Below are 9847 nucleotides of genomic sequence, written 5' to 3'. Positions count from 1 at the left end.
CCCGGCCTGTTAAAAATATAACTTTTAAAATAAATTCAAAATTAGCCAACGGAGTCTAAACGAAAGTTGTAGATTACGTTCCCGCCTTCGCGTGGATATAAATAACGTCAAAAACGGAGCTCGTATGCGAGAGTTATGATTTTTCTAAGACGGGAGGCCGATACGCGATATTGGGTGACATGGCACCACCAGAAATTGGACATGTGGCACCACCAGAAATTGGACACATGGCACCACCAGAAATTGGACATGTGACACCACCAGAAATTGGACATGTGGCACCACCAGAAATTGGACATGTGGCACCACCAGAATTTGGACAAGTGGCACCACCAGAAGGCCACCACATGCCCCAACTCACTATAAATAGAAGTGCCGGGTTCTCTCATTTCTTACACCTTTCCTCTTCCACTCTCTCTCTCTCTAAACTCTCTCTCTCTAAGCTCCTTGAGCCCCTAAAGTCTAGGTAAACCCCCTAGCACCCGAAGGAAGTTCCGAGGCTCCCGGAGTCCCGAGAAAAGAACCTTTCGGCTCGGAAACGCTGCTCCAGCGAAGCCCGGTTTTGAGAAAAACCCGCTGTAAGTAAGGTACGCCTACGAAAATTTTAATATAACTATTAAATAATTATAGTAATGTTATTAGGTCCTTAAAATAATTATTTGGGCTATTATTATTTATATATTGAGTGTTATTTAACGCTTATATAATAATAATCATAGCTAGACTATTAATTAGTCACGGTTAACGTTAAAACTAAACTCTAGTGGTATTAATACTAGGTTTTGGTCAAGGAAAAATTGTTTTGAGATAACGAAGTGCTGTTCAAATACCGAGTCACCACCTAATCAGGTGAGTGCATAGTTACTTTCATCTTACACATAGATATGAAGTATTTTATATTAATTACGTGCTATGTGGGCATATTATCTGAATACTTGCTGCCTATGCTGATGAAAGATTTTTATACATGTTTTAAATAATTTAAACTGTATATGTATTTTATATCTACAAAAATGTTGGGGTAAAACATGGGTAGATGTAATAAGACGACGTGTGAAAAAATGATGAGAGGCCTCGATGTTGTTGTTGTTGATTCTGTCATCTAGCGGAGTATGGATGACGACCACAGACTCTTCTAGACAGTCCAGTGGAACGCTAGCAGGCTCGCAACCTGTAGGTGTTTGTGAACGATGTGTTCACCGGTGTACTCCATCCCCCTCATGGTTGCCTTTAGGACATTTATTGTTGAGGAAACCCCTTGGCAGTAGTGTCCATCCCGATATTGATCCTTAGTCTAGGTCCCTTATGATAGGTGTTTTAGGGACGTAATGTGAGGATAACGGGAACGGGTAATCGGGTTATTGTTGATTGATGAAATTAATAAACTTATTTATTGTGGGTTGAAAACCCTATGTGCTCACCAGGCTCCCAAGCCTGACCCACTCAGTTTCTTGTATTACAGGTAGTGGCGCACGAGCATAGATATGATGTTTGGGATGAGAGAATTACGGATATAGGCCTGTAGATATGAATAAATGTAGTAACGCTTATATTGTACTGTTTATGCTTTTGATCTATATTGAACATGACATCCCGAGGTTTTTAATGAAATACATTTCTACGGAAATGCTTTGATAAATCTTTATCATATTTTATTTTGGGAACAAATTCCGCAACACTTTTATTTAAAATGTTACTCTGATTTTTAAACAAAGCATAAACAAAATCGGTCTTTTCTGGCCGTGAAAATGGGGATGTCACAGTTGGTATCAGAGCATTAGTTTAAGCGAACTAGGAATTTGTAGGATTTCTAGACTTAAACTTAGAATGCTAAGCGATGATTGTGAGGTGTGAGCACTAGCTTATTTTAGGAATTGTGCCTAAAATGCTTTTATGTGCTAAATGATTTATGCCTTATATGTTGTTATTTGTTCGGATCTATGGTCTGTTGCCGACCGGATCTGGAAACCTTATGTGTTTAGGATTCTAAACGTACGACTACGATATTAGAACTAACATGTAAACGTTTCGGAGAGATAAGGATGATTTAAACGTCTATCCTGAATAAAGATCTAAATTCACCTTATTCGGTGTATAGATCAAAATGGCAAGAACCCGCAGTGGAGCTGGAAACGCAAACGAAAACAGGAATCGACCACCTGTAATTGAGCAAATACCTGTTGTAGCTGCAGCACCTGAGCCAGTAACGATGGCTGGTGTACAATTGATGATTCAGGCGATGTTGGATAATCAGATGGAAGAAACTAGACGTCTGCTTCGACAAAATCGTGAAGAACTTTCAATCCAAGTTGAAGAGCCCGAAGTGAATGGAGGGCCATCGGAAGGTGGAAACTTCAGTGGTACCGTTGGTCAAGACAACCCACAAATTGTTAGACAAGGCAATCGTAATGGAGGAAATGATGGAAGAGGATGTAAATACAAGGATTTTATGGCGTCTAAGCCACCGTGTCTATCCGGAAGCCCGACGCCGGTGCAAATTATGGATTGGATCTCCGAAATGGAGACAATGTTTGAAAGTTGCGAATGCAGCAACAGGCAGAAGACCGCTCTTGCGATCCCGTTGTTGAAATCTGGCGTGTTGAGTTGGTGGAAGCTGTTAGCTGATTCTATGCCCAAGGAAGAAGCGAGTAAAATGTCTTGGGAAGATTTTGTGGAACAACTGAAACTGCAATACTGCTCAGAGCAGGACCTACTGGAAATCAATAACGAGTTTCAGAATTTGAAGAAGGGAAAGATGAGCGTTGCTGAATACGCTGCAAGTTTCACGGAGAAAATGAAGCTTATCCCATACCTAGTTCCAACAGAACTCTCAAAGGTCAATAAGTTTGCCCTTGGACTACCAGCGGACTATGGTCCAATGGTTAAGCAAGCAACCACGTTGAAAGCCGCCATCTGGGCTGCCAGAAATGTTGAGACCCAGATCAGGGAGAAAGGTCTGGAAAGGTCAGAGGTTGGTGAGAAGAGGAAGTTTGACGGACCCTCGGGGTCCAGCAAAAAGGGTAAATTCTCAAAGTCTAGTTCGAAAGGAGGTGGAGGAGGCGAAGTGAAGTGGTGTGACAAGTGTAAGAAGAAGCACTCTGGGAAGTGCGACGGAGGAGTCACTTGTTTCAAGTGTGGGAAGCCTGGGCACTATGCCAATGAATGCACATTCACTAAGAAGGTCTGTTATGAGTGCAACGAGGAGGGGCACATTTCGAGGGACTGCCCGAAGAAGAAGGAAGCAGGAAGACCCAACATTCCACCAAAGCCGAAGGCTAGAGCCTTCCAGATGACACTGGAAGCTGCTAAGGAAGAAGCTGATGTCGCTTCAGGTACCTTTCTCGTAAACAAATTGCATGCCCAAAATTTATTTGATTCTGGAGCCAACTACTCATTTATTTCGCATGAATTTGGTAGAAAGCTAGCTTTGCCTGTCGATAGACTAGATAATGCCTTATTAGTCGAAGTTGCTAGTGGCAAGTTTGTACCTGTTAGCCATCGTATGAAAAACATCTTAATTGATTTGAACGGGAATAAGTTTCACGAGGAATTATTGACTATCGAACTTAACGGTTTCGACATCGTGTTGGGAATGGATTGGCTTAGCACCAATGATGCGGAAATACTGTGCAAAAAGAAGATCGTAAAAGTAAACCCGCCTAGGAAAGAGTCGTTTATGGTGTATGGGGACAAACGCAGGGTAAATTCTGGAATCATTTCTCTAATGAAAGCCAGAAAATGTTTGACCAAGGGATGTACATCATATTTAGCATTCGTGATCGATGCTAAGAAGGAAAAGAAGGTGATACAGAGCATTCCTGTCGTGTGTGATTATCCGGAAGTATTTCCCGAAGATCTTCCCGGATTACCGCCTGATCGACAAGTAGAATTCCGTATTGACTTGTTACCAGGAACGACACCAATAACAAAAGCACCTTACCGATTAGCACCGACGGAGATGAAGGAGCTGATGATGCAACTTCAGGAGTTATTGGACAAAGGTTTCATTAGACCTAGTTCATCACCCTGGGGAGCTCCGGTGTTATTCGTGAAAAAGAAAGATGGAAGTATGAGAATGTGTATTGATTACAGAAAGCTGAACAAGGCAACAAAAAAGAATAGATATCCGTTGCCAAGGATTGATGACCTGTTCGATCAACTGCAAGGTTCAAGTTATTTTTCAAAGATCGACCTAAGGTCAGGATATCATCAGCTAAAGGTAAGAGAGCAAGATATAGAGAAGACTGCATTCAGAACACGATATGGACACTACGAGTTTTTGGTTATGTCGTTTGGACTAACCAATGCTCCAGCAACATTCATGGATTTAATGAACAGGTTTTGTAATCCGTTTCTTGATAAATATGTGATAGTGTTCATAGATGACATTCTGATTTACTCAAAAAGCCAAGAAGAGCATGGTAGACACTTGCGGGAAGTGTTAGAAGTCTTGAAGAAGGAGAAGTTGTATGCTAAATTCTCCAAATGTGATTTTTGGATTCGAGAAGTCCAATTCTTGGGTCACGTGGTCAACCAAGAAGGGATAATGGTCGATCCAGCAAAGATTGAAGCGGTAATGAAGTGGGAACAACCAAAAAGTCCCACGGAGATCCGAAGCTTTTTGGGATTAGCCGGATATTACCGAAGGTTTATCCAAGGATTTTCTTCAATCGCTAGTCCATTAACAGCGTTAACCCACAAAGGAGTTACCTATGCTTGGAGTGATAAGCATAAAGAAGCATTCGAGAAGCTAAAGAAGAAACTATGCGAGGCACCGATACTTTCTCTACCCAATGGAGTTGAAGAATTCGCTGTTTATAGCGATGCGTCTGGTGTTGGGTTGGGTTGTGTTTTGACCCAAAGAGAAAAGGTGATCGCATATGCGTCTCGACAGTTGAAGGAACATGAAAAGAACTACCCGACTCATGACTTGGAGTTGGCGGCGGTAGTTTTCGCTCTAAAAATATGGAGGCATTACCTCTATGGCACGAAGTGCAAACTTTTCACCGATCATAAGAGTCTCCAATATCTCTTTAATCAGAAAGAATTGAACATGAGGCAACGACGCTGGCTAGAATTACTCAAGGACTATGACTGTGAGATACTTTACCACCCCGGTAAAGCAAACGTTGTCGCTGATGCTCTCAGTCGAAAAGTCAACCTTGAAAGAAAAAGGCCAAGAGCGTTGAGAATAGAAGTTGTCTCGACCATTGTGGAAAGTATCAGGGAAGCTCAAGAAGAAGCTTCAGAGAAGAGTGACCGAAAAGAAGAACGTTTGGGAAAAACATTAGTGTTCGGTACAAACAGTCAAGGACTAAAGGTATTCCAAGATCGGATTTGGGTACCTAAGACTGGAGGAATAAGAGATCTTCGGATGGAAGAAGTTCACAAGACCATGTACTCGATTCATCCCGGTAGCACTAAAATGTATAGGGACCTAAAACCCTACTACTGGTGGCCGACGATGAAGCTCGACGTTGCGAAATATGTGGCCGAGTGTGTAACTTGTGCAAGAGTTAAGGCCCAACATCAGAAACCATATGGGAGTTTAGAACCCTTACCTGTACCCATGGGTAAATGGGAAGACATCACCATGGATTTTGTGACTAAACTACCCAGGACGAAGAACGGTCACGACATGATTTGGGTGGTCGTGGATCGTTTCACAAAGAGTGCACACTTCATAGCTGCCAATGAAAGGTGGTCTATGGATAAGCTTGCAAATGCTTACGTGAAGGAAATTGTGAGACTTCACGGTGTTCCTCTAACAATTGTATAGTCGTTTCACGTCAAGGTTTTGGAGAAGTCTACAAGAGGAATTGGGTACGAAGTTATGTCTGAGTACAGCTTACCATCCGCAGACTGATGGTCAGAGTGAAAGAACGATTCAAACGCTTGAAGATATGTTGAGAGCATGTACCCTCGAGTTCCAAGGTAACTGGGATGAGCACTTACCTTTGGTAGAATTTTCCTACAACAACAGTTTCCACTCGAGCATCAAGATGTCACCTTATCAAGCTTTGTACGGACAAAAGTGTCGTACGCCTTCTTGTTGGCTTGAGGCTGGAGAAAAGCAGTTTATGGGCCCCGAGATAATCCATGAGACTGCTGAGAAACTAAAGGTGATAAAGGAAAGGATGTTAGCAGCTCAGGATCGTCAGAAGAGCTATGCTGACAAGAAAAGACGACCGATGACCTTCGAAGTTGGGGATTCCGTTTTGCTTAAAGTCTCACCGTGGAAAGGACTTATACGATTCGGGAAACGAGGAAAGCTGAGTCCAAGGTTTATTGGACCGTTCAAAGTTCTTCAGAAGATTGGGAACCAAGCTTACAAGCTGGAATTGCCCGAAGAACTCGATGGTATTCATAACACCTTCCATGTATGTTATCTGAGGAAATTCACGGGAGAAGTTCCCGACATAATTCCGATCTCGGAGTTAAGAATGGATGAGAATAAGAGGCTAATCGAACAGCCCGAGGCAATTGTTGACCGTAAGATTTAAGAAGTTACGACGCAAGATGGTCGACTTAGTGCTAGTCCGATGGAAACATTCGAATGGGCCGAATCTCACTTGGGAAACAGAGGATGACATGATGAGTCGCTATCCGCATCTGTTTGCTGACGCATGATTCCGGGACGGAATCATCCTAAGGGGGAGAGAATTGTATCGCCCGGGTTTCGGGGCTAAGCATTTTTAGACGATGTAATAGTCTAGGTCAACTATTGTAACTCTTTTGATGTAATAAAAATGAAATATTTGAGTATTTTGTGAATTTATGTGCTTATTATTTATTTATAAATGTATAATTAATAAAGAATAAAAATAAGCGTCAAAATTAAAATATAAGATAAGCCCGATATCTTTACATAAAGTTGTAGTGGTCAAAACAAGGATTCCGGAGATATAAAGAACGCCGAAATCCGAGTTATAACGAAGAAGTTATGACCCGACGAAGTTTCACGACGGAACCGGCACGATACCGGGAAGCGTGAATAGTGAATTTATGATAAAGCGAGTTTTTAGCCGACACGACCTAAACGAGAATCGAAGAGATCTTTAATTGTGGCGTAACAATAAAAAGACAGACGAAAACGGACGTCGGATGAAGAAGTTATGAATTTTTAACGGACCAATCCTGTCCCGGCCTGTTAAAAATATAACTTTTAAAATAAATTCAAAATTAGCCAACGGAGTCTAAACGAAAGTTGTAGATTACGTTCCCGCCTTCGCATGGATATAAATAACGTCAAAAACGGAGCTCGTATGCGAGAGTTATGATTTTTCTAAGACGGGAGGCTGATACGCGATATTGGGTGACATGGCACCACCAGAAATTGGACATGTGGCACCACCAGAAATTGGACACATGGCACCACCAGAAATTGGACATGTGACACCACCAGAAATTGGACATGTGGCACCACCAGAAATTGGACATGTGGCACCACCAGAATTTGGACAAGTGGCACCACCAGAAGGCCACCACATGCCCCAACTCACTATAAATAGAAGTGCCGGGTTCTCTCATTTCTTACACCTTTCCTCTTCCACTCTCTCTCTCTCTAAACTCTCTCTCTCTAAGCTCCTTGAGCCCCTAAAGTCTAGGTAAACCCCCTAGCACCCGAAGGAAGTTCCGAGGCTCCCGGAGTCCCGAGAAAAGAACCTTTCGGCTCGGAAACGCTGCTCCAGCGAAGCCCGGTTTTGAGAAAAACCCGCTGTAAGTAAGGTACGCCTACGAAAATTTTAATATAACTATTAAATAATTATAGTAATGTTATTAGGTCCTTAAAATAATTATTTGGGCTATTATTATTTATATATTGAGTGTTATTTAACGCTTATATAATAATAATCATAGCTAGACTATTAATTAGTCACGGTTAACGTTAAAACTAAACTCTAGTGGTATTAATACTAGGTTTTGGTCAAGGAAAAATTGTTTTGAGATAACGAAGTGCTGTTCAAATACCGAGTCACCACCTAATCAGGTGAGTGCATAGTTACTTTCATCTTACACATAGATATGAAGTATTTTATATTAATTACGTGCTATGTGGGCATATTATCTGAATACTTGCTGCCTATGCTGATGAAAGATTTTTATACATGTTTTAAATAATTTAAACTGTATATGTATTTTATATCTACAAAAATGTTGGGGTAAAACATGGGTAGATGTAATAAGACGACGTGTGAAAAAATGATGAGAGGCCTCGATGTTGTTGTTGTTGATTCTGTCATCTAGCGGAGTATGGATGACGACCACAGACTCTTCTAGACAGTCCAGTGGAACGCTAGCAGGCTCGCAACCTGTAGGTGTTTGTGAACGATGTGTTCACCGGTGTACTCCATCCCCCTCATGGTTGCCTTTAGGACATTTATTGTTGAGGAAACCCCTTGGCAGTAGTGTCCATCCCGATATTGATCCTTAGTCTAGGTCCCTTATGATAGGTGTTTTAGGGATGTAATGTGAGGATAACGGGAACGGGTAATCGGGTTATTGTTGATTGATGAAATTAATAAACTTATTTATTGTGGGTTGAAAACCCTATGTGCTCACCAGGCTCCCAAGCCTGACCCACTCAGTTTCTTGTATTACAGGTAGTGGCGCACGAGCATAGATATGATGTTTGGGATGAGAGAATTACGGATATAGGCCTGTAGATATGAATAAATGTAGTAAGGCTTATATTGTACTGTTTATGCTTTTGATCTGTATTGAACATGACATCCCGAGGTTTTTAATGAAATACATTTCTACGGAAATGCTTTGATAAATCTTTATCATATTTTATTTTGGGAACAAATTCCGCAACACTTTTATTTAAAATGTTACTCTGATTTTTAAACAAAGCATAAACAAAATCGGTCTTTTCTGGCCGTGAAAATGGGGATGTCACACAATGTATAATGATAACAATATAAGACAACTTCTACATGTTCTTGCTGACCATTCCGCTTAAAGATTCCATGAGAATACAAGTTATTTTGAAAACGTCAACATATATAATGTTGGTGAGTTCATAAGCATGTTTGAGTAAAATGTTTTGTATTGCTTTGTAAACACCAGAAAATTCGATATTTTCTGAAAAATGGTTTGGAAGGTTTGTGTCCGATCTTCTATTAATGCATGTGTGTTATTGTTTGAAAATGTATAAAGTGAGTAATCCCAGAAAATCCGATATTTTCTGTTGTAAGTAGAAGGTATTGTACAGTTGTATGTTTTCCTAAAAAATCCGATATTTTCTGTTTATAAAATATTGTGGTCTTAAAACCCTAAGACCGAGTACCAGTGTATGTATGTTTTCGTGTTATCAAGCTGTATATGTATTCCGTAAATTTATAATGGCGTTAATTTCTCTGTGAGTCGTTATAACCATACTTGATTTGACTGATCTGCCTGTCATGACGTTTTTCAGGCGTCGACTTGTTTAAGGTAAGGTTTCTCATCCTAGACTAGCCTAGTCTAGTTGTAGCGAACAACTCAGGGATGGGGTGTCAACCCCGTATAGATCTATACACAAACTCTCGCTCTCCCTCCATGAGACTCTGGTTATAACTACATGACTTAAGGTTGTACGCTAGGTAGGTACGGATGAATACGTGTCTCACAAGAAACTTAACTAAATTTACGTGAATATTGTATCACACTATTTAACGTAGTAAATCATGTTTTCCGAGTATGTTGTAAGTATACAAGGCCCAAAGTGTATGTATGTGAATGTATGAAGCCCACAAGCATGTAAATGGACTACAAAGGCCCAATAAACAGGTAATGTGTGTTCCAGGCCCAATAACATGTAAAAGGACAACTAAGGCCCACTAAACATGTATTGTATATTCCA

General features: G+C 40.9%; 2 long non-coding RNA genes across 2 annotated transcripts; both read left to right on the top strand.

The window, feature by feature from the left end:
• The first annotated feature begins 414 nt into the window (after positions 1-414).
• Positions 415-1532, top strand: LOC145118949 (uncharacterized). The gene is made up of 3 exons (XR_013713558.1): positions 415-587; positions 780-849; positions 1463-1532. It is a non-coding gene; the product is annotated as an uncharacterized LOC145118949 (long non-coding RNA).
• Positions 1533-7555: 6023 nt separating this feature from the next.
• LOC145118837 (uncharacterized) lies at positions 7556-8747 on the top strand. The gene is made up of 3 exons (XR_013713517.1): positions 7556-7728; positions 7921-7990; positions 8604-8747. It is a non-coding gene; the product is annotated as an uncharacterized LOC145118837 (long non-coding RNA).
• The last annotated feature ends 1100 nt before the right edge of the window (positions 8748-9847 follow it).

The sequence above is a fragment of the Lactuca virosa genome, chromosome 6 (assembly GCF_052849685.1).
Source record: "Lactuca virosa cultivar CGN04683 chromosome 6, Lactuca_virosa_CGN04683_v6, whole genome shotgun sequence".
Taxonomy (NCBI): domain Eukaryota; kingdom Viridiplantae; phylum Streptophyta; class Magnoliopsida; order Asterales; family Asteraceae; genus Lactuca; species Lactuca virosa.
This window is presented reverse-complemented; position numbering and strand designations above follow the sequence as displayed.